The following is a 25,514-nucleotide window of genomic DNA, read 5'->3' as shown; positions in this document are numbered from 1 at the left end:
GGTTTATGAAAATAACAAAACTTTTCTTCTTGCATAGAACTCTGTAAATATGATTAGCCCATTTATAATAGTGCCAACAGTTTGACAGCTTAGAGAACCTTTTCTGACCTGAAGAAATAGCAGCTTATTTTTTTATAAGGTAGTTAGTGCAATGGAGACAAATCTCGTCTTGGAGACTGGCATGGGGGTCATCATAATATAAATATTAAACAGCATTCATGGATAATCAAAAGCCTATAGATTATTTCAAATATAGATTTAAATAAATGAATTCAAGATGGCATATTAGTTCCCATGTTTTGCTGCAGTGTTTATTAACTGAAAAAGTACATTTATCCTAAAAAGTATGCATTCTGCAGAAAAGATGTTTTTACCATTTACTGAATTTTATTTTCTATAACAGTACCTTGAAAATAACTAGCAAAGCTGGAAACAGAAGAGAAAGGAAATTTAAGTGGAGGCCCAGAGAAAGCTTCTTGAAAATGTGGTGCATAAAGCTATGAAGTTTTCTAAGGAAAGTTGAATGAAGCTACATTATGTGGGGCATCATTTAAAGCTGGTCTTGAGAAAATGCCAGAGAGTATTTTGTGCTTCAAACGTTTTTAGTGCTCAACTTTCATTGATATCCAACACCCTCGAGGATACAGGCTTAAATCCTAGTCCTGTTGAAATCAATGGAGTTTCCTGTTGACTTGATTGAGATCAGAGTTTGGCTCTAGCACTAGTTTCTAGCATTTGGAAAATATTTATGTGTATACAGGACACTTAAGCAAGTGCTAAAGTGCTTTTCTGGAATGGGATGGCCATACACACATGCTTAAATGAATTGGAGAGGAAGATGTAAAACCATTCTGCATTACTGAGACGTTAATTTAAAGACATAGAAAGTTAGGGTTGGAAGGGACCTCAGGCGGTAATCTAATACAACCCCCTGCTCAAAGCAGGACTGTCCCCAGTTTTGGACTCCAAAACCAAGGTTTACCTACCTGGGTCATAAAAAACCTCTAAGGATGAATATTCCTCTCTGGGTAACCTGTTCCAGTGATTACTAACTTCCTAGTGAGACTGTTATTCCTCATATCTAACCTAAATTTCACTGGCTGCAACTTGAGACCATTACTCCTTGTTCTGTCATCTGCAACCACTGAAAACAGTCTAGCTCCATCCTCTTTGGAAACGCCCTTCAGGTAGTTGAAGGTCGCTATTAAATTCCCCCTCAGTCATCTCTTTTCCAGATTAAATAAGCCCAGTTCTCTCAGCCTCTCCTCAAAAAAAAAAATCACATTCCCCACCCTTCTAACATTTTTCACTGACCTCTACTGGACTCTCTTCAATTTATCCATATCCTTTCTGTAGTGAGGGACCCAAAGCTGGACACAGTACTCCAGATGTGGCTTCACCGGTGCCAAGTAGAGGGGAATAATCACTTCCATCAATTTTCTGACAACATTCTTAATAATGCAGTCCAGTATCCTGTTAGCCTTCTTGGCAACAAGGGCACACTGGTGGCTCATATTCAGCTTATTGTCCACTGTAACCCCCAGGTCCTTTTCTGCAGAGCTGCTGCTTGGCCAGTCAGTCCCCAATCTGTACCTGTGCATAGGTTTGTTCTGTCCTAAGTATAGGACTTTACATTTGTCCTTATTGATCATCATGAGATTTCCTTTGGCCCAATATATCCCATCTTCTAGGTTGTTGATGAGGATATTGAACAAAAGCAGCCCCAAGACCAACCTCTGGGGCCACTCCACTTGATACCGGCTGCCAATTAGACATCGAGCCATTGATTATTACTCTGAGCCTGATGCTCCAGCCAGTTTTCTATCCACCTTACAGTCCAATTATTCAGCCCACGCTTCCTTAGCTTTTCTGTGACAGTGCTGTGGGAGATGGTATCAAAAGCCTTGCTAAAATTATGTTATATCACACCCACTCATCTCCCCGCATACACAGAGCCAGTCATTTCATCATAGAAGGCAATCAGGTTGGTCAGGCATGACTTGCCCTTGGTAAATCCATGTTGACTGTTCCTAATCACCTTCTTCTCCTCAAGTGGTTCAGGTGGATTCCTTGAGGACCTGCTCCATGATTTTTCCAGGCACTGAAATGAGGCTGACCAGTCTGTAGTTCCCTGGAACCTCCTTTTTTCCCTTTCTTAAATATGGGCACTGTTTGCTCTTTTCCAATCATCTGGGACCTCTCCTAATCACCATGAGTTTTCAAAGATAATGGTCAGTGGCTCTGCAGTCACATTGGCTGACTTCCTCAGCACCCTTGCGTGCATCACTCGTGGCCCCATGGACTTGCATGCATCCAGCTTTTCTAAATACTCCCTAACCCATTCTTTTGCTACTGTTGACTGCTCACTTCCTCCCCAAACTGTTGCCAGGTGTAGTAGTCTGGTAGCTGACTTTGCTTATGAAGACTGAGGTAAAAAAGGTAGAGTACGTCAGCTTTTTCTGCATTTTCTCTCAGGTTCAGGGTCAGTTTTTCTATGGCTTTGATTCAGCAGCATACTTCAGCACTTTTACCTTGGAGCAATCCTGTTGACTTCTCTTCACACTCAGAAAGCCATTCAATTTTAAATCAAAAAGTAATCACTTGACTTTTGTTCTTATTTTGAACCTCAGAAGGCAGTCAAAAGCTTGTCTAGTGTCTACTAATGCAACTGGACAAGATCCATCACCTTCTTAATTCTACAGTCACTAAAATTTTAGCAGAGAAAAAATAAGCCAATACCATAATAAATACAGATAAAAACACAAACTCCCTCCCATGACACATATCACATTTCAAGACAAACTAAATATCTGACTGGTGAGCAACACAGATATTTCTAGAGTCAGCAGCCTACTGTCTTTGTTCTTGTATAATATTATAGATTAAACTTCATAAACTGCAGAAGCTTTCATGACTTCTTTTTGGAGACTCTGATGCAGACTGGCTACCAAAACCTTTGAAATACATAAACTCTGATTGAGACCTGCCTTCAGTTTACAAAAGAACATACAGACTAGATCACTGATGTCTTGGAGAAGACTTAGCTGTTGGCATTCTTGTTACAACTTTGCTATATTAAAGTTTTCATATGCACTGACACCTGGTGGTTGATAAATGACTCTCCTCTGACATAAGCATTACTAGGTCAATGTTTCCAAAATATTCAAGAAAACAAAAAGACTGAACTGCTAAAAGGGCATCAAATGGAAAATAAAATGAAAGAAAAACAAACTTGGAAGATAATGGAGATGTCATTAACTGGAACCAACCTGCATGTCTGCAATAAAACACAAGCATGAGGCACATTCTCTAAAATGCAGTAATAATTAAACTGAGCCATCTTCTGTTTAGAGTACTTTATTTAATGAGTCTCACGTTTTGGAAACACAATGTTACTTATAAATGTGTTTAAAAACAAAAAGTAGTTAAACCAAATGATGGCAGTATGCTGATACACTTTGAGGATGATCTTTCAAGATGAAGATTGTAAATTCTGTATTTGAGAGAGAAACAAATGCAGAACGCATTTTATTCTTCCTTTTCTCATCTTGTAAACATGTTTGTAATAAATTTACCAATTTGGAAATTAAGTGTGGAGAATTTAAATAATTATCCTGCCCTTTAAGGGGCTGATCCTGACATTGGCTGTGTGGCCACAACAATCCTGTCACAGGATTCTGTCAAAGACTTTGTGGCCTCAGAGCACCTAGCACCTCACAGGATCAGGAAACATTTCTGTTTAAAATGTGGACCATATGACTATTTGTATGGAAATTGTAACAGGAATGTGTTTGTTTTGCAGTAGTACTTAAAATGTGTTACTTAGTGCTGCTATACACCCTCATGCACACAAAAGAAAAACAGTATTTCCCTGAAATGACAATTATAAATAAAAATAGCAAAAGTGTGATTTGAGCTGCTTTCAACACGTTCCTTAGTAATGAGAATTCAGGCAAGCTTCCAGATATCTTTGACAAGCTACAGAACAATCTCAGCACCCATTGGCCTCAGGAATATCTAAGCTACATAAAACGCCTAGCTTCTAATTTTGGACACCTAAAATAGATAGGCAATTATAACATACACAGCACCATTGTATCCGAGGACAGGCCTTAAATAGGGTTGGGTGTTTGAGTAATCAAATAAAGTTTGGTCATTTGACCGGTGAAAATTGAAAACATTTGCCAGTAGGTCCAAATAATACACAGAATGCGCCCTCCTCCCACACACATATTTTCCATTAAGAAATGTGTCGAAAACAATTTTAAAAATCATACTTCTGTCAAGAAAACTACAAAAAGGCGGGGGGTTGTTTTTTGTTTTATAAAATTGCTATAATCTTTGGTCAAAAAATATGCAGTCAGTTGACCAGCTTGTCAACCCAAGCCTTAAATAATGTAACTTAAAATGTGAATTGTGTCATACCAAAATCTGAAAATAATATTCCTGCTGAAAGCTAATACACAATATATTCAATGTATTTTCTTTCATTGTCCATATCTATAGATCAACCTATCAATATATTGAGACAAAAACAGACCATAATACTATATATGTAGACAGTGACAGAGAGATATGTATAAATGCTCCATCTTAATTTTGAGTTAACTAGAACAGATAATCTTATTGTATGCTTTCAGTAAAATATGATTTCTATAAATACTGTTATTTAATATAATTTTTATTGTTCATGTTATTGTACTGGTTTGGCAAAAGTTATAAATAAACTACAACTGTACTATTACCTGTAACATAACAGTAACATTACAAGAGGGAACTATAACTTCAAATTCAAAAAATGAAGTGTGAATTTACATTCAAGCTTCTAACTCTATATTTATTAGGGCTGTGTGAAATGGCACCACTCCGTTGCACCTTGAGTTTTGACAGAACAGTGTTTTGTATCAAATTTTATTTCAAGTCGAAACAGCTGTTCCATTCTGTTCTGTCGAAACAGAAAGGCTGTTTTGACACGGTTTCAAGTTTTGCTGGGGATGGGAAGTCAGCCCAGCTGGGCTGCTTCCCTGTCCCCCATGCTACTTTGTGCCTGGGCTGCCTTCTGATGTAGCGTGGGGGACCGGGAAGCAGCCCAGGTGGACTGACTTCCCATCCCCAGCATATGGTTGAAACGTATCAACTTTTAAAACATTTCAAACAGCCTCGTTTTGTTCTGAGGCTATTTTGTTTCGTTCCGATTTTGCTGTTTCGACCTTGAAATTGCCTCCTACCCCTGGTTCAGTGTAGCGCAGGGAACCAGGAAGCAGCCCAGCTTTCGTTTCACTGTTTTGACAGGACAGTCCCTGGCATGCTGTGGCTTAACACATACATATGACATGTGTTTTGCTTTCAAGAATTTGGGGTGCAGTTTCCACAAACCCTCTGCATCTATCTCCTTGAAACTTGGCAGGCTTCATGCCCTCATAAGGGACTACCATTTCCGTATGTTTCATCCAAATCAAGCCAGAAATGACAAAGTTATAGGCTGTTTTGTCCTTCACCATTATATCCTATGGGCAAAACATCGAAACAGTTTTGCCATTTTGCCAGAACAAAACAGAACAGCTGTTTCAAATCAAAACAAAATTCTAAACAAAATGCTGTTCTGTCGAAACACTGGTCAAAACAGAACTCTGCTGTTTTGCATAGCCCTAATGTCTATGTGCTACTTTAATGCAAGTAAGAGATAATAATGATAATATTATTTTTCCCTGGTCGTAAATGATTACCTTGTTCTCTGCTACTTTTAGATTCTCTAGGAATTAATTGTGGAGCTTTCAATATTTCAACCTCCTGAGAACGTTTTTTATTTCTTTGGCCAAAATCAGATGCAACATTTAGACTGTTCCAAATGTGGCTTAGAATGGCAGCATACAGACATATATGCCAACTAAAGTGTTCTAAAGCTAGCCGCAGCATGAAAAAGTTCACGTGGAAAAAATCAGGTACTATTTTAATTTGTTACACTGTGTACATCCTGTGTTCTGTGCATGCTCACTGTGCTGTGACATGGGCCCAGTCAATGTTTTGACTTGGGTTTGTTCCGAATTGAGCTTGTTCTGACTTGCAAGCCCAGTATCCCACCTATGCAATAATCATCTGTACTGACTTTTCCATGATAAGAGAAGAGCACCATCCTTCCTGGATTTTAGACACATATATTTCCAGTGATTAATGCTTTAGTCCACTAGAGTTATGACAGTATGATTAAGAGTAAAGAAACTGATCAAAATACGCTCATCTGTCTCACATTTCTTTTTCTCTAAGGCTTGCAATGTTCCTTAATTTCATTATTTAGGGAAAAAAAATACTAAAAATGTTATTTCTACTACTCCACAGTGTAATTTCTCTTTTCAGTGTCAGTATGACTGAATGGATGGTAACCTCAGAAGGGCAGTGTGTGGCGTGCGCACTGGCAATTAAATCCTAATGAGATGAGATCAGACTCAAAGTCTCCATAACTTATTTTGCCTTTCCTTATCTAAGCATGTCTAACCTTCCTTAGTTCTAGGACTGTTTCAACATTATAATAGGAAGAATTTCAGTGCTCTTCAACTCTTCCTCAGAATATTTCCATTCAGGGCTTAGTATCCCTATTATCTATTTATTCTTTAGTGTTGCAATTCACAGCATCTTTAAGCAGTATGCCGAGGATATTGCATATATTGCCTTTCAGGGTATATATTATGTTGGTTGCATTTTCTGGCAGAAGACAAGGCAATTTATGGCCAAAAATAACAATAAAAAAACAAGATGCAATGTGTACCTGACGAGGAGTCAGGAGACCTATGTTCTGGTTTTGGCTCTGGATAAGTCATTTAACGCTCTTGCGCCTGGTTTTTTCCACCTATAGGCATTTTGTAAAAGTACTTTGCAGCTGATAGATGAAAAGTGACATATATGGCAAGGTAATATTTTCTGCAACGCTAATTCAGCAACAAGCTGTAATTATATTAAGCTCCTAAAATGTTGGTATCTCTTAATATAATATTTCTGTAAATATTTGGTTAGAGTACAGATGATCAGGAATTTTCTAATAAATTATTTTAAAAATGGAAAATATCAAATTGTCAATACAGAACTTCAAGTCCCCCGGGTGAGTGCCATAAGTACTAGGATGCATGCTAATCAGGTATAGGATTTCTCACTCTTGGTTTCTGTTTAAAAACCATAGTTGAAATGGCTTTGGTTTATTCTAATATGAAATAGGAAACTTTTTGAAATCTCAAAAAGTTTTATGGAAAAAAAATGTCCTGTCTAGTTCTGGGTCAGAATAGTCACCATCACTATTTCCTTGTGGTGGTGATGTCACCTACATGCCTCATATTTACTACCATTATATTAGAATCATTTTACTAATGGTCATTTAGTCCAACTAATTAGTGAACAAAAGACAATGTCCAATGGTATTTTGTATTTAGTTACATACTTACAGCATAATGAGCATGCTTGCAGAAGGTTGACCACAGTTCTACAGAGTAGTAATGAAAACCAACACATATTCTTTGCAGAAGCTACTGAGTTCCACTCAGCTGAAGAGGAAAATCTAAATCATGCAATTAAACTATAAATTACACTATGGAGATTGTCACTGCACAGGAAATTTAATTGCAATGGTTCACGTGGTGATTTGTAAAGGCAATGAAAGTAGCAGGTGTTTAGCACCCTTAAAAAGCAGGGAGAGTGCAGCTTGGCATAAACACCTTGAAGGCAATTGATTTGTAGAGGTGTCACATAGGGCATAATTTGTCTTACATATCCTGTGTTATAAGGGATGATGCACAAAATGGAAAGAACTTAGAGGGTGGCTGTCAAGAAAATCATTTTACTTTTAAACTACACATATTTGGAATCGAAGTTGTTGAGAGAACAACTGCAGAACTATGCACAAATCCATTATTAGAGTCCAATATTCAGAACATTTTATAGTGGAATTTAATATGCTTTAAGAAACCCACTGACCCTCCATGGAAAAGTGAGAAAAATATGGAGAAAATTCTGCTGATATAGTATATTTTCAATATTATCCCTTGTTTTAAATTTCTAGAGATATATGAACCTAAGAGTTGCCATACTGGCTCATCTTATTTATTGATGTAGTTCAATATCCTGTTCTTAAACAAGGAAAGGTACAAACCATCTTCACCAGGGGAAAGTACAAAAAATCCTGAAGTGAGAAATTAGGGAACAGCCTAATATAACCATTTTTCATACTAATGCTCCCTCCAAACTCTATCACAGCTAGTTAGAGGGGAAGGTTTTGTATCCCTTTTTTAAAAAACAAAAACACCTTATTACTGTAACTATCAATAAGGTAATTGTTCATATAAATGTCTAATCTATGTTTAATCCTAATAAGTTCTTGTTTTACCAATATTCTGTGACAATACATTTATATATGTGCAGCAAAAACAAACTTATCTATAAAAGGTTTAAATTGCTACCCTTCAGTTGCCCTGATTGTTCCAATGTTCTTGTATTATGAACAGGAGTAAAAAGAAGCACTGAAAATGTATATCAGCACATTAAAATGAAGTTCTGAGATACATACATACATATATAAAATGTATCAATTGAACATAATGTTTTCTTGATATATTTACAATTTTAAAGCAATTTGGAAGCCTACCAGTGCTTCAATCACTATAATAAGATAAATTCTAAGAATTTATTTACTTATAGCTATAAATTTTGGTATTTGATTGTGAGTTTATCATGGAAAATCAGAGCTGTCCCTGCCCCCTTCACTCACTAGGATACAGGTCCAGACCCCTCACTGCCTACCCATAGCCAGCCCTGCCAGAGGGGGCTCCCAGCTGCCAAGGACCTGCCCTCTGCAGCAGCACCCGAGCCCCAGATGCCAACCACAGGAGGCAATGGCTGCTGTGGCAGAGTGGGATGCAGAGCCCGGCTCCCCCTCCCCCATGGGTAGCACAGCCAAAGTGGACCCTAGGGAGGGTGGGGGCAGATGCAGGCTCGGGCTCCCCGCCCTGCTACCCTCCCCCTGGGGCTCCTGTAGGGCAGAGCGGGGCTGGGCAGGCAAGCTCATTGCCACTGCTGGCAGCTCTGTGCTGCCATGGCAAGGCACCCTCTACCTGTCCAGCAGCAGTGAGGGGCACAACTCTGCATGCCCTCACCCCCACTGCTGCTGGCTGGGAAGAGAGCACTTCACCATGACAATGTGGGGCTTGCAGTGGCAAGCAACTTCCCTGCCTCACTGTGCCCTCCCAAGCTGGGTTCCTCCCACTGGGTTGTAGGCCCCAGTGGAAAGGCAGTAGGGCAGAGAGTCCCAAGCCCACAGTGGGCAGCCTGCATCCACCCTGCACAGATCTGTGGGCACATGCCCCTCTGCCCCCTCCCCCCCTAGGACTGTATGCAGCAACAAGGAGCTAGCTTCACTTCCCCACCCCCCAGACAAGCCACCCACGGCCCTGTCCTGTTCCCTGCCTGGGCCCTGTGGGCACTCATTCTGGCTCTGGACCTCATGCACTGCCCAGGTGGGTCAGGAGCCCCAGACCCAACCCCCTGCAAACCCTGCCCAACTCCCTCCCTCCCGATGGGGGCCTCAATCCACCACCTCCCTGTCACCAGACTTACCTGTGGAAGCTGCTCTCCAGGCTCCCTGGCAGCCACGTGCATGTGTGAATGGGCATATGTACATGGTGCCCCCTGCCTGACTGCCCTAATCCTGGTCCCCGCAACCCTTTGCAGGCGGGAACTCTGCCAGCCTGTAGAGAGTTCATTGCAAAAGTGGAAAATCTGTGCATTTCTCCATTAAAATGAAAAAATCTGCATTTTTCTCAGTTAAAAGGGTATTTTTCCCCAATTTTTCTATGGGAAACAGAAAACCCAGATCCCTGATTATAATCCTGCATTTGTGAAACTTGCCTTAGTAGCTGTAAGACTTAACTGAAGTCTGCTTCAGCAGGAAAGACACTAAATAAATTAAAATTACTATCATGGTAATTATTCATGTTGTAATTATTATTACTAATAGTTGGTTGAATTTTATTTTCTGCCTCTAAAGAAGATTAATTCTGTTTTTCATTTTTAATTAGTGGAATAACACATAATCATAATATTTATTACTCCAAAAGTAGTTCTGATTGTAAGTAGCTACAGAAGGAAAAGAAAGACATCAGATCTTCTCTTCACTCCAATGAGTCTGTAAAGCCCAGATCCAACAAGGGACTTAGGTCACTACAGTGGGACTTTTTTACATTACAGCAGGGGCAAGAGTTGATGTCCAGCCCACCAGGGACAAGTTGTACCACAGCCCCCACCCCAGCCAGTAACCTCCATGCCTGGCCAGCCCTGGTCCCAGGTACCACTGTTTTCATGTCCTCCTGGCCACTGCCACTGCCAAAGCCAGACTCAGCACTTGCTCCCTCCATTGCCACGTTCCTGCTGAACTGTGTCAAGGCTAGAGAATCCATGGCCAAATGCTGTCCCAGAGTCATTCAGCCCGGGACTGGGACTTGATATTTACATTCTAGGACTGTCCCACCCTATTAGAGATAGGTGGTTACCCTACACAGTGTCACAGTTTCAGCAGGAAGGGTCAACAGTCCCTCTTCTCCTGTCCCATCAGACTGATTGCTTTGCCTAGTGATTGCAGGAATCATAAGGAGCTCTTTCAGTTCTTCCCCCTCCTGCCTCTCAGATACCACTTCTAGGCATGAGGCTGCATCTGCCCAGCTCTTATGGTTGGCAGAGGCACAGGGTTGCCCCTGGTCTGGCAAAGACTCCTAGGAAAGGGGCTCATAATGGTACTCCCTCTGAGTTGGTGCCTGGGGCTGGTGCCCCACTCATTCTGACCTAGTTATGCTACTGACAACATTCTCCTAAGAGATGGGAAATGTCCGTTTGAATCCTCTCAGGCTGAGGACAGCTTAACTCTATGTCTCAGTTCTTTGGAGAGAGCTCTAACCAGTATATTATATGAAAGGTGGATCCTCCGGCTGCATCTGCTAAATTCTGCAAAAGATCACATGTAGATGCCTATGCTTAGGAGGGGATTCTGGGTTCTGAATCCTGAGTGAATGGAGGGGGCCATCTGTAGCCTCAATTTAGATGTCTCAGCTCTATAGAAGGGCAGGAATACCTTATTACTTCCTACTGGCTAGCTCTAAACAACCCCCTACTCAACTTGTCAGTTTTTGGATCTCCCCATGAACTGTAGACACCTAATTCCAGGTTTTGGATTAAACTCTCAGGGTCACATACTGAGGAGTTCAGTGTTACATTGCCTAAATTTTTAGTCGCTTAAGTCCTTCATTGGACCCAGACATAAAGGCATACTTATCTACATTGCAAGGGAGGCTTTTTCCCAATTGGCCAAGTGTAAACTAGATGAACAGTGTTCTTGTTTACCTGGTCCTCTCCTTATCGAAGGAACTAAATTAAGTCTGATAGCAATTCACCTCTCCACCTGCCTTGAATCTTCAGCTCATTGCAGCCCCTCCAATGTACATTAAATTTCAGTCTTCAGATAAGAGATATGTTTAAAAGAGCTGTACTCAGAAGACAGCCAGCATAGCACTGATAAGAAACACCTTCACAACTACTGAGTGAAATAAGGATTGTTAGACAAATTTTCTTATGTTGCCCAGCAACTAAAGAGAAATTATATGCTCACAAAGACTTATTTGGACCCAAACATAAGTCTCTGCAAGCAGCATCAGTGCTATGATGAATTTAATGTTTGCAATAAGATATCCATTAAAATATTATCTTGAGTGCCATGCCATGTACAAAACAGTGTGTATATGCAGCTGTGCTAGCCCTGAACTCTTACACAGTTCACAGTGAAACACATTTGGGAAACACATGTAATGAGTAGCACATCAATTACTCAGATTGAATAATATGGCTATTTGTTTTATGAGCCAACCTAGGTCAGTTACTCATTGATGCTAGTGGAGTCTGGTTTATTTTTATTTGCTGTTTAACGACTCCTCTATCATGTTAAATTGTGTATCAATTTATGTCATAGAGTTTGCACTATTATGTATATGTCACATTAGTTAATTAAGTCAGTCCTTAATCACTATCCTTTTTATCCTTGCTTTGCAATTTGAGGCCTAATTCTTCAGACATATATGTTGTTTAATAATATTCCATTAATTGGATTGATCATTTCTTTATGTTTTAAAACAGTGAGGAAACAAATCTGATAAAATAGAGCTGACCTATTATTGTTAAGCTAGAATGCAACACTTAAACTAAGCCCACTGGGGAATGCAGTAGTCTCCCCATCCCGCAGCGGGCTTAGTTTAGAGCCCGGTGGAGGGTGGAGCAGGTCAGCAAGTCTAGCTGAGAAGAGCCTCCTCCCAACAGCTCTCTGCCTCTATCTCCAAAGAGCGGACTGTAGTTATGGAAGCCAAAGCCTTCCCTATGACACCAGTGCTGCAGTCTTTGGTTGACTACCTGGATCCTCCTCTCCCTCCTCAGCCCATAGCCCAAGACTGGGAGGATTGAAGAAAACACCACCTGTGCCCCCAGACCCTTTAACCCTGCACCCAAATCCCTGTAGCGCCTCATGACCCAGCTAGGAGCACTTCAAGCTGTGTCATTGGTGCCCACATGGATGAGGAGCATGGGATAGTGGCCTATGGGCTGGAGGAGCTTAGGGATCTTCTCCGCAATGTCTCAGATGCGGGCCCCCGGGAAGCAGCAGACTTCCCGGGCTAAGGGGTCGGGGTGGCAGATTACCCCCTCAGTCCCCCTCAGGATGGAGTCTCCCACAACAAATACTTTATATTTTGTCTTGTGGAGAGCAGGGGCAGTAGCTGCAGTGTCCTCTGTGCTGCTGCTGCGAAGCTCCAGTAGGGCAGGGGCCTTGGTGCGGCGGGCCCTGTGGTCCTTGACCACCTTGGTCCAACCCCGTGGCTGGACAGAAGGGGAGGTCCCCAGGTCCTCCCTTGTCCTGGACGGAGACCGTGGTCTACCCTCCACCTCCTGGGGGAGAAGGGCCTGGCAGTAGGAGTCTATCTCCTGCTCATAGTCTCTGATGGCATGCAGTCTCTGGACTGTGGCCTGGAGCTCCTGGTTATTTCCTTCCATTATGGAAATAGGCTCAGTTACTTCCACAGCATCATCCTTCACCTCCTCTGAGCCCTGCAGAGGGTATTCTTTGGGTAATCTATACAAAGTAGCTTGGATGGAAGCAGGCAGGCACAGAAAGATAGGGCAAGGAATTATTTATCTAGTCTTAAAGAGAGTCCTAAATGAAAAAATGACTAATGCTGTATTTTTTCGGTAGAATCCTTACCCTTAAAAATCATGGGAGCCACGTGCTATTAGGTCTTGCAAAAACTGTAGCCCCAGTGAAACACCGCTGTTAGGGAACAGATGGTACTACCATATATCACAACTAGTGCAATGAGCCAGCAAGTCTGGGAATTAACTCTGCAGGGATACACTTCGGGAAAACTAGTTACGGGGAGAAAGCTCTAGAGATTGTTTCTTGTCCAAATCTCCTCCTGTGGTTTCTACCACAAGAAGAGATTATGTAGATCTTGTGGATTGTCCCACTCTGGTAGGAACATTCTCAGAAAGGAAGTGGTTAGTTTGTCTAGACCAGAGATGTTTAAATTAAACTAATACATGTATAACCATGTGGTGCCGAAATGTTACTGTTTTAATAGGTCAAGACTTTTAATTGTTTGCTGTCCTGAACTTGGAGCAAAAAAACAAAAACAAAAACAACCAAACAAAAAGTTTTCTTAGGACAAAAGATTTTTTGTTTGAGGGGGGTTGTTTTGGGGGTTTTGTTTGGGTTTTTTTTACAATAATTTGTTTTTGGTTCATTTCTTTTACCAGACCAATTTTCTGCTGCTTTTTTTTACTTTTTTGATGCTGAAAATGAATCATCTTAACATGTTCTTTCTTTTCTCTGGTATTCATGTAGAAAAGCTTCATTATATTTAGTTTATTTTACACATTATTCTTTTAAAGTATAGCTATTGTCTGAAAACTCCTTCTCAAGATAGGGTGTTTTGGAAGTTGGTAGGATATATAACCATAATTCTGTTTCCATCTTTTGTACGAAAAACCTGGTGACTATAGGATAGGGCTGTGAAAGTAGAAAAAAAAATACCAAATTCTTATTTAAAAGAAATACATCACGGATCTTTAAGTCAATCTCATAATTTGTTAGATCCTAGCTCATGATTTTTTTCTTAATGTTTTTAGTTGATGATACTAGATTTAGCTCACGATAATTATTTTGATTACTCTCTGAAATTGAGGGTAAAGTGCATTCTTTATTTTTTTTTATTCCTTTTGACATCAGTGGAAGATTTTTCCCCAAATAAGGTCTGCAAAATGTGAGACTAAACTTAGCATTGGTTTCTCATGTATGGCCTACAGTGCTCTGTCACATTATTTATTTTATAGAACAACAGATATGAGGGGGAAAGTGCTTTTCAGTTGCTTTTAGCATCTCGACTGCCAACAGTAAAATGGTGAACACTGCGGTGCACTGTCTTATATCTGACAGAATGAACTCTAGGCCCTTGTGAAGCATATGAACTTCTCACTGTCAAGTAAGTATTTGAAATGCATCTGTAGGGGCTACATTGCAATACTGTAAAATCTGACAAAGTTTCTGCCGAATCCAAGTTTAAAATGTCTCACTTTCCTTCAAGTGTCGGAACTCTCTGACCTAGCCCACCTGCAGATGAGTCAGGTAATTCTAGAACAAGAAAAAAGAAGAAGGAATTAATTTGCTAACTCCCATGCGAACAGTATAGTTGACTGAAATAGATAAGATAATGTTTAATTTGTGGAGTTAGTGAGTCAAATTCTCTTTTTGGTTATACTGAGATAAATCCATCGGATGAGAAGAGAAATTGGTCTGTCACAAGAAAAGCATATTAAACAATGGCAAATTTCCTACAATATGATATGATTGTCTATGTATAGACATTAAAATGGTTAAAATTCAGTTACATAACCTTAAGATCCACAGATGCAATGAAACAGGTATAAGCACTACAACTCTTTAAGGTGCCTATAGTGGAATCCAGAACCCTGCATGAGGGGCGTAGGCTCCCTTTTCAGTTCATGGGGCCTCAGAATAGGATCCAAGACCACCAGAACACTGAGTATGGAGCCTCTTAGCACTATTCAATAGGAAAGGAATGTAGCTGAAGTGCTATGCTCCGAGTCTTAGGTTTCTCTTACTCGGTACTGCGGAGGCACGTATGTTCATTTGTGATCCAACAGTCCAAAACCCTCTCTTGAAAGAAGGTGCCTACTTTTTATTTTCCTACAAACAGAACAGAGATCATGCTCTCTCCCCCTCTCAGGAAAGATCCTCTTTCTATACAACCATCTCATATTTAGAGTTTTCATTCAGTATATGTAATGCTGCAGTCAGTTCCTACCCCGGGAAGGAATTGACCTCTGACCTAGGGGATCCAAACTCATACTATATACTTCGCAGAAGAGTGCTGCAACCACAAAGCCACAACCCTCTTGGGAGGAAAGGGAGGCAGTGCAAGAGGAAGTATGACTGTAGTCTAGTATTTATGGCACTCACTTGGTGTTTGGAGGACAGGGCAGGTTAGCTTGGAGTCCAGCCCAGGATTGCCTTTTCCAAGGACTCCTTCTCCACATAAATGCCTCATATAGATAAGGGGAGAAAGGAGGATGCTTGCAAGACCCAGGCTGCAGCAACAGAGACTGCTCTTCCAGTCACTCATGGGAGCATCAGAGGCCTGGCAGCAGCAAGCAGCAACTAGGAGAACTACAACCAAGTAAAGGCTACAGTCACAGAAAAGCCCAGTCAAGACCTTATGGAAGATTTGAGAGCTGTAGCAGCCGCAGTTGACAATGACTTTTGCAGAGCTGTATGAGGGAATTATAAGGCCTGGCATACTGTCAGAGTAAGAAAGTTTTCTGTATTTTCTAGCTAGCAGAAGTACACTGGCATGCCTCCCTCCAAGCAAGGAACACTAGCAGTGTGTAGGTGGAGAGGAACCTTTGAGACACAAAGAACAAGATGGACAAATCCCCAATTCAGCCTGGAGAAAAAGGATTGCTTACAGGCTTGGACAGTTCAAACTTGGATACTAAGGTTCACATGCTTGTCAGCTAGTGGTAAGTAGCTCTCCTAATCAGGAGGCCTATAAGGGGAATTCCTTTAGCAAAGGGGCTATATTGAAAGTGCAACAAAGGATTTGGACACAGAGGCTGAATTGAGGGAAAGAAACAGCCAAGGCAGAAATTCTCTTTAGTTCCATGAGCCTAACAGCCCTTGAAGCTAGCATGGTAAAGGCACACCAGTTTCTGTAGTCAATAGTGCACAAGGGAGATGTGGCTAGTATCACACCTGCACACGTTTAACATCCCACCAGGGAAATCAGGTACCCATTTATAGCCCAGTCAACAGGCGTCAGCCTTTTGCATGAGCCCAGAGCAGTATGTCTGTGGACATGCATCTTAACTGCTTTGCCACTGTGTCCCTTTGTCAAGGCCCTCAAAAGCAAACATTTGGAAAGGAGAGCATGTAAATATAGTTAAGCTTCTGTCGGAGAAAACTAAGTGAAAGCAGGTTAAAAAAAGCTAAGCCCTGCCCCTTCTGGTCAGGTGACTCAGCCTTCACAGGTGTGTTCATTTTGACCCTAGGGCCCTGCCTGCCTGCCCTTGTGGCTGCTTAGCTACTGCTTTCAGCTCTTAGCCCCCAAGCAACCTGTCTGTCCCTTGTGCCTGTTACTACTGGCTTTTGGCTGCAAGTCAGCAAGCATGTAGCTAGTGCCTTGGCTACTAGCTTTCCCTGAGCCAACTCACCCTGCTGCAGTTTCCTTTCAAGTAACAGTGTGCTCCCTAAAAAGGAGGAGGAGAATATGGGATTATATGAGTTTATTTTATGCTTGTATGCTAATGCAAGTAATTGAAGAGTTATGCACAGTTCATCTGATGCTGCAGTAACCATGGTTAAAGAATAAGGCCAATGAAAAGAGTGAGCAAACTCAGAATCCCAGAATTTATCCCCAAGATTTTAACTGACTGGGTTTCCAGTTTGAAAATCATTAGTTTCAATGAAACCAGGCCTGTGGGGTAACATTTCACATCTAGACTTTGAAAGGCAGGACATAATCTGATTATTTCACCATTTGAGTATTGTGAAATAATCAGACTTGAGTCAAGCAGGTCACTTACCTTGATGACTTTCCCTCCTCATATTGTCTCTGATGACCATACCTGCCTCTTGAAGAAGGTACATATGCAAGGAAATGCAGGGACTCAGGGTCTCCCTATAGTCTCTGAAAAGTTAATATACCACTTTTTATGTAATTTGGATACATTGTAATGTATATTATGGCTTCCCACTGAAAATTTAGACAGTGTAAGATTATTGTCTAGGTAAATTTGCTAGGAAGTCTGAACTAAAATAATTGAAAGTGTCCTTGGGACTGCAGGATGGTGACCCTAAATAGGGCCCTTAGTCACATCATTTTTTCAGAGTGGCCATAGAAATGAAAGAATGATCAATAATATAGAAAAAATTTCATTATTCACAAATAATTTAGTGAAATATCGATCTGACATCATGATTGGAATTGCTTATATGAGTCCTAGGTGATGTTGAGGTATAATCATCACTTTACTTATCTGAAAGATGCCTACAGTAATGGCATTGAGAGAAAATTAAATCACCCCTGACAGGGGACCAGGATATGACATTAGAGTGCTGATATTTATTTCCTTTTCCCAGTCATGTCATGTTACAAAAGGTTAATATTCCTGTGAAAAGCCAGATGTCAGTGTCCACTGATGTTTGTTACAAGGAGTGCAGACCAATAATGCATGACATTTTAGCAGCACAGGAAGTGATAAAGAATAGCCCTTCTATTTAAAACAATAGGAAGAATGCTGATGGAATGAGCCTACTCCATGTTGGAATTCAGCCAGCATTCTGGTGTTGATTCTCTTGTGGAAACAATTCATCTTTGTTTCTGAACTTTACTGTACATTTGCATGTCTAAAGGTCCATGAAAGGACATAGGTGTCACAGATCACATTATTTTCTGCCAGCTTCTGAGATTTTTATTTCACTGTTGAAAATAATGTGATCTGTGTCTGAATTTATTTTGATTGTCATAATAAAAGCAGAAGTTATTTCTCAGACTTGACATAAATGATACTGTGATATTTATAGACTGACAAGCTTGTTTGCACTGTAGTTTCAAGTGTCTTAGATGCACAATTCATCCACATTGCTTAGAAAGCCAGAATAAGGTAGTAAATCAATCTTGTTTTGAGGAAAGTTAATTCAACTTTTCATTGGAATATAGTCTAACTTCTGGGAGTCTGGGACCATTGTTTCTGTGAAAAAGTAATAAGTTTTTCCAAGGAAACTCTAAATGTAACTCTATATTTTTCCTGGAAAAAAAACAAACAAACCATGTCCTGCTTTCCTGGACAGTGATTTGGGAAAGCTTCCCAAAACAAAAAACACATCGGCCCTCTACTCCCTGAAGAAGGCTAGTTACTACCAATGCAAGAAGACAGATATTTTGTTGATATTTTGTCCATAATTTTTCTCCCATGTTACAAACACTTGATTGTGGATCAAATGTACCTCATAGAAAAGAGCAATTCATTCATTATGAAGACCTTTCTCTGTTACTGATTTCTTGAAAACAGAAGCTAATTCTGCTCAGTTATCACACTAGTCAAAAACACATTTTCCCTTGTTGACCTTACTAATTATTCGAGTGCCCTTTGGGAAAAAAGAATGATGTAATAATTATTTTAAATCAGTTTTCAAAACCCTATCTGATTCATAAATTTTGTAAAGTAACACATGCATCTTCTATTAGGTTATGTTATAATTAACTGTTGTAATTACTTTTGACAAGTTGACATCTGGCATGTCAAAAGAACATACGCATGGAACAGAATTGTGCAGCATCTTTCAGATAATATAGCAGCACCATTTGCACTTCAGTGGTTAGAGGTATATCAGCATTTTCCCTTTATTCAGAGAGAGAATAAAGGGAACAGCCAACAGCTGGAAGCCTGAAGGTAAAAAGCAAAATATTAGCATTCTCCCCACTCACTCCCACTCCCCCAGAATCCTCCATTGTTTAATCAGTTTAATGCTTTTATTGAGATTTTATAATAGCTTCATTATGCAAAATGACTGTGCACTAGTGGGCCCCAAATGTATCTGTTTTGCAGAGTAGGCTCCTTATGCAATCACTGTTCTGACTATTTCTTTTCACTTTACAGGGGTAAAAAAAAGTTCTTCTAAAGGCAGCAAAGAATTAAGACTAGTGGGCATTACAGTAAATGTACAGCACATGCATGGAGCTAATTGTAAAAAATGCTTCAGGACAGCTTTTGAGAGAGCCGTTGTGTTTTCCTCGGGAAACATTTAGCAATTATAATATCCTTAAGACTGCTTGTGCCCTTTGTTTGTTCTGACATGTACTATTAGATGAGATTAGACACTAGTGACATTCAAACCCTGTTTATTTGGGGTCTGACCCTCTTCTTTCTTATACCCATGTAACTGCATCAATCTGATATGTACTGATGTAAGAACAATTGCTTCAATTTGACAGTCCCTATATGGGTGGCCTGCTACCGAACCTTTCAAATCAACATATCTTACTTTCAAGCTTCTTTTGAAGAATTTTCCTCAGCTACCATGTTTTCTCGTAATGGAGTAAACATCGTCATCCTAGAGTCAAGCAAGGGAGGTCAGGCAGAACCCAGAGTTGGAAGAGATCACAGCCTTCACAGATAAGGCGAATTCAGTGGCTTTTCAGAAAGCATTCAGCAAAGTTCCACATCAAAGACGGATGTCTAAGGATCCATGGGCTGAGAAATAAATTAAGGAGCTTTTTAGAAATTGACTTGAGTCAGATCAAAGTGTAATAAACTTTTCAAGCTGGGAATGGATTTTTACTTAAGAAATAGCCTGAGCTGACTTTGAGAACCGCTCCTGTTTTTAAAATACATGATTGTGATGGAGCCGCTTCAGTGCCCCATCACTTAACGACTGGAGCAAGCAGCCATTTTAGAGCCCGGCCCTCAGGGCTAGGGCACCAGTTTGATGTAAAAATCACGGTTCGTTTCTTTGGAGGCTCAATGAACAATAATCCTTAGGCACACATTGTTGGTGATACAAAAGGTATATATTTGCAAATAGGGTCAGAGGGAGAAGACAAAAGATCAAAACCCTCTGCCCCCGGGAACAATCATTAGCAGGCTTTTATCCCCTCTCTTCTGGCACGTGTACAGAAGCAGGAACTCTTACAACTCATTTCCGGTTCATACAAACATGCATGTGAATACGTCAGATCATACATCGCATGTATATTATAATTAACTACTTAAGTATGCGGGGCGGATAGGCTTAATATGTATTAGGTTATTGCGCGTGCTTAGAAGGGACCCGAGGTTATGAAGGGTTCAACCCCAAGGCTAAGATTGCAATTACTCTTATCTTAGCCTAAGAAATGTGGGAGCCATGAAAGAAAGTGTGATTTAGTGTAACAAAGAGATAGTAAATTTGCAGAACAAAGAGAGAGTGATACCTTAGTACAAAGAGCCTTTGGTAGTTTTCCCTTCAATTTCCAACCCCCCTTCCCTCTCCCATTAAGGAGACAAGGAGGGCTAGCAGCTGTGTTTTTTCTAAATCTGCTATTGATAATGCATTTTTAATAATATTTCTAACAATATCCCCCCTCAAGATGCTTTCTGATCTTTACTTCATTTGGGCATATCAAAATAATTACGAGGAATTTTTCTGAGGACCATGACCTTTGCAGCAGTCTGTGCTTTTAAAGGTACTGCTGCGACCTGCATCCCTTCTACTGTGGTGGTTATCAATCTAGTGAGACAAGGAATAAGGCAAGGGATAAAAATCAAACCAGTTAGAGCACACAAAAGCACAAACCCTACTTTTTTCCACCAGGGTCCTCCAAATAATTGAAACCACCAGTCCTTATTCCATGTGGTTTCCCATGTTTGTATTGGTACATGGGCTATTTTTCTAATCTCTTTGGCAATCTCTAAGACCGCTTTTCCGTTGTCATCTATTTGGAGGCAACAATTAGAAAGGTTGAGCTTTCTGCAGACTCCGCCATCCTCTGCAAGTAAATAGTCTAAGGCCATCCGATTTTGGTATATGGCTGCTCTCATCTGAGAACTCTGTCGGGCCAATAACTCGAGAGCAGTGGCGGTCTGGTTAGTAATTACTTCCAAGACTGCCTGCAACCGGATGATTCTATTCAGCATATATATTGGTGTCCGGTATCCCCAACTCCCATCATTAGCCCATGTAGCTGGTCCATAATACTCAATAATTCTCTGAGGAGGCCACTCATCCTCCTTCCACTTTTGGGAGCTACCCTGTGTCAAACTTACATCAATACTTCTCTTGGCCCTTTTCCAATCATCATACAAAGAGACTCCCAGCTTATTTCCAACCTCAGACGGTAACAAAAAGAAAGCTGGTACAATTACTCCCATATAGCAAGTTCCTGTCCACCCCTGTGGTAGTATTGTATAGGCCCGTCGTCCACAAATCCAATAGTATCCTCTTAAGGCCCTATTTTCTCTATTGGTGGCATTTGGAGGGGCCCAACCATAGGGCATCTCGGGAAACCCCAAGCCTCCTTCTGGACCCAAAGGACCAGCAACTGCGTGGCCTCCTTTCATGGAACATTCCCATAGCCCATCCTGGTTCTTGTCTGTACAATCTGTCCGATCATCACTTCGATTTGTGGCACTCCAATACTTATTAAACCACACAATTGTTCCATTGGGATGCTGCCACACTAGCCGATTATACCCTAGGCTATTAGGATAATAAAGCCGTTCTAATCTTGTAAGGTTCATCCACCTTACTTTTAAAGTCCATATGCAACGGCTGTGTCCCAACCTTTTTCCTGTACCATTATTACTGATGCAATACTCTCCTAACGCCACTTGGGAAAGTTCCCAACTGTGGTTCTCATCCCATTTTTGACTAGTACTTTTAACATCTGCCTTACTACTTACTAGCCATTTCGGGGCTAAAGGAAAAGCCCTCCAAGGCCACTGGCCTCCGGCCTCCCGAAGCCCCCCACAGGCCCAGCAGTTGGTAAGATTAAAAGTACCTGCAATTCTTTCCATCATGTCAACATACAAATTTGTCCCTGGGGAAACAATTGGGGAAAGCGGGGGCATAGGCCAGCGGCTAAGGCTACGCAATCCTGCTTCTTTCATTATACAGATAACAACAAGGCACATTAGGATTCCCACCATATTTTCCCTTTTATGAGATCAAACACAGCCTAAATGTTTTCCTTTTACTTTCTTGTCTAATTTTCTGAACTTTGATTAAGCCGTCTCAGGCGCACTTGGAGATCACCAATAGGTTCACAGCTCCACTTGCTGGCTTCTTGTTCCGAAGACGACTCAGCTTCTGGAGTGAGTTCGTCTTGGGAGTTGTTGTCCTCTGACGCTTGTGGATGTCATTTCACACGGGTATGGTGTATCCAACGGTCATGGCCAGCAATCTTTACAGCGGTGTGGGTTGTTAGAAGTACCTGGAAAGGGCCACTCCACCTCTCAGTCAGAGGTTCCTTTTTCCACCGCTGCACCAAGACCCAGTCTCCCGGGGAGAAGTCATGTACCGGTACGTCTAAAGGCAGGCGCTGAAAGGAGGCTGCATACCTGTGAAGAGAAAACAAGACAGACTGCAAAGCAATAACATACATATGAAGCTCACTATTACCTAATTCAAAAGTTACATTCTCTCGCATCCCAGGAGGTAAGACTCAAGGGGGCTTGCCAAACATAATTTCATATGGGGTCAATTTAAGGCCCCATCGGGGAGTGTTTCGAATGCAAGTAAGAGCGAGCGGCAATGCTTGAGGCCACTTAAGACGTGTTTCAATACAGATTTTGGTGAGCAAAGTCTTTAAAGTCCTATTCATGCGTTCCACTTGTCCTGAACTCTGTGGTCTCCATGGTGTGTGTAATTTCCAAGTAACCTTGAGAGTTTGCGCAACTTCTTGAACCACCTTTCCCACGAAGTGTTGTCCTTGATCCGACTCAATGGACTCAGGCAGGGAATACCGTGGAATGATCTCCTGCAACAAATACTTCACTACTGTAGCCGCAGTGGCAGTCCTGGTGGGCCAAGCCTCGACCCAACCAGAGAGCTGGTCTACCATGACAAGTAAAAACCCGTGATGTCCGGACCGTGGGAGCTCGGCAAAATCAATCTGCCATGCCTGTCCAGGGTACGCTGCCCAGGGTCTACCTCCCATTGGCACAGGGGGTTTCCTTCGGGGGTTTACTTTCTGGCATGTGATGCACTTGGTAGCAATGCGCTGAGCTTCTACATATAGCCCTGGAGCTACTGCTTGGCGGATCACTAGATCACCCATGGCCAAACCTCCCATATGGGTTCTTGCATGGAGCTGTTGCAGCACCTCCCGAAGTAATGGCCTGGGTATCATGACTTTCCCTCCTGGTACTATCCACCACCCCTGGGAGTTCTTTTCTGCACAAGCTCTCTGTGCAAATTTATCTTCTTCAGGGGAATACTGTGGGACTAAATCCTGGATGTCTGGCCATATGGCATGGGACATGGCCTGCTTGGATACCTCCTCCGCTTCTCCCCCAATAAATGCAGCTTCCTTTGCTGCTGCATCAGCCTTTGCATCTCCAAGCTTATGCTTTTCCTCAGCAGCCTTCCCATGGGCCCGCACATGAATGACTGCTACCTCCTTAGGCTGGTGGAGTGCCTCTAGTAGCTTGATAATCTGGGGGCCATTAGCAATTTTATTCCCAGAGGCCGTAATGAAACCCCTTTCTTTCCACAATAGTCCGTGTGCATGGACTGTAGAAAAAGCATAGCGAGAGTCAGTGTATATATTAACCCGCTGGTCTGTCCCCAGCTGTAATGCTCGGGTGAGCGCAGTGAGTTCTGCGGCCTGTGCCGACCATGAGCTCGGCAATGACTCCCTCCATACTACCTTATCCAAGGTTACCACTGCACATCCTGTTCGTCTTTTTCCATTGATGACAGAGCTGGAGCCGTCTACGAAGTATTCAACATCTGGGTCCTCAATTGGGTCCTCAGCAAGATCAGGTGGCACCTGCGTAGTTTGATTCAGGACCCCAAGGCAGTCATGCGTCGGTTTCCCTGGCTCCGGCAGCAAGGTTGCAGGGTTTAAGGCTGTAGTATGTTTGAAAGTAAGTCCTGGATTAGAGAGCAAAAATATCTCATACCGTGATTGTCTGGAGGGGTTAAGAAATTTCCCTCCCTCAGTCCCTAGGATCTGGGAAACTCCATGAGGAGTGAGTATTTCCATATCCGCACCCATGACTATCTTCTGGGCTTCTTCAACAACCACTGCTGTGGCTGCCACAGCCCGAAGACAGGCTGGCCACCCGAGTGCAACTGGATCTAGAACCTTTGAGTAATATCCCACGGGTCTCCAGGTCGGGCCCGATGGCTGTGTCAGCACCCCTGATGCAACCCCTCGATTCTCATGAACATACAGTCGATATGGCTTTTTACTGTTTGGGATGGCCAGGGCAGGGGGCTGGGTTAATGCTGCTTTAAGCAGATCAAAGGCATGCTGCATTTCTTTATTCCATTTCCATTTAGTGAGACTCTCCTTAGTCAGGGATTCATACAGTGGTCTAGCCTTCCCACCATAATCTGGTATCCATAGTCGACAGAACCCAGTTAGCCCTAGGAATGCCCGCACCTCCTTGGGTGACTTAGGTGAGGTTAGACCTTGGATTGCCTGTATGCGATCTGCACTCAGGGCTCTGACTCCTTTTGAGAGCTTATATCCCAAAAATGTGACTTCAGACTGACATATCTGGGCTTTCTCTCTAGAGACTTTATATCCTTTTTCCCCCAGAGAGTTTAGGAGTGACCTGGTGGCTTCCTCGCAGAGCTGCAAGTTTGGGCTTGCAACTAGCAGGTCATCCACATACTGGAGGAGAGTCACTGCGGGGTGTGATCCCTTCCACTCCTCCAAGTCCTTCTGAAGGGCAAGTCCGAAAATATGGGGGGCTGCTACGAATCCTTGTGGGAGAACTGTCCACATGAGCTGGGCTTTATGGAAGGTGTCTGGATCCTCCCATTCAAAAGCAAACAATTTTTGACTCTCTCGGTGAAGGGGAATAGAGAAGAAAGCATCTTTCAAATCTAGCACTGAAAATATTTCAGCTTCCCCCGGTACTTGTGTTAAAATCGTGTGAGGGTTCGGGACTACAGGATGGTCTGAAAGGACCTTCTTATTTACTGCCCGTAGGTCTTGGACCAGTCTGTATGAGACCCCATCTGCCTTCGGCACTCCAAGAATGGGGGTGTTATAGGGTGAGGACCCTTCCACTAGCTATCCGTACCTCTTGTATTTCTCTATTAACGGCTTGAGTCCAGCTCTGGCCGCTCGGCTGAGTGGGTACTGCTTTACCCGAATGGGCCCCTCCCCATCCTTGAGTACAATCCTTACCGGGGAGATGAACTTAGCTCGTGCAGG

The sequence above is a fragment of the Crocodylus siamensis genome, chromosome 5 (genome assembly GCF_052110815.1).
Source record: "Crocodylus siamensis isolate JL-2025a chromosome 5, ASM5211081v1, whole genome shotgun sequence".
NCBI classification, from domain to species: domain Eukaryota; kingdom Metazoa; phylum Chordata; order Crocodylia; family Crocodylidae; genus Crocodylus; species Crocodylus siamensis.
The sequence above is the reverse complement of the archived record's forward strand: the minus strand, read 5'-3'. Positions refer to the sequence as shown.